The sequence below is a fragment of the Galeopterus variegatus genome, unplaced genomic scaffold (assembly GCF_000696425.1).
Source record: "Galeopterus variegatus unplaced genomic scaffold, G_variegatus-3.0.2 Scaffold4041, whole genome shotgun sequence".
Classification (NCBI taxonomy): Eukaryota; Metazoa; Chordata; class Mammalia; order Dermoptera; family Cynocephalidae; genus Galeopterus; species Galeopterus variegatus.
Genome location: NW_007730152.1, coordinates 178642 through 179090, shown reverse-complemented (window position 1 = coordinate 179090; position 449 = coordinate 178642).

Sequence of the window (449 nt, the reverse complement as noted above, 5' to 3'; positions counted from 1 at the left end):
GTTGGTCAGAAGATACAAAATTCCAGTTAGATAGGAAGAATAAATTCAAAAAAATTTATTATACAACATGGTGACTATAGGTAATAACAAAATTGCTAAGAGAGTAAATGTTAAGTGTTCTCACCACACACACACAAAAGGAAAAATCAATCATTGTACTTTATCATATAAACATACAAAAGAAAAACCACATAATCATCTCAAAAGATACAGAAAAATTGCTTCACAAAAGTCAACTTCCATTCATGATAAAGATTCTCGGCAAGCTAGGTTTAGAAGGGACCTTCCCTAAAATTATAAAAGGCATCTATCCAAACAAATGAATAAATAAATAAATAAACCTACAACTAACATTACACTTAATGCTTAAAGACTGAATGCTTTCACCCTAAGATCAGGAATAAGGCAAGGATGATCACTCTTTTTTTTTTTTTTTTTAATTTTTAAAA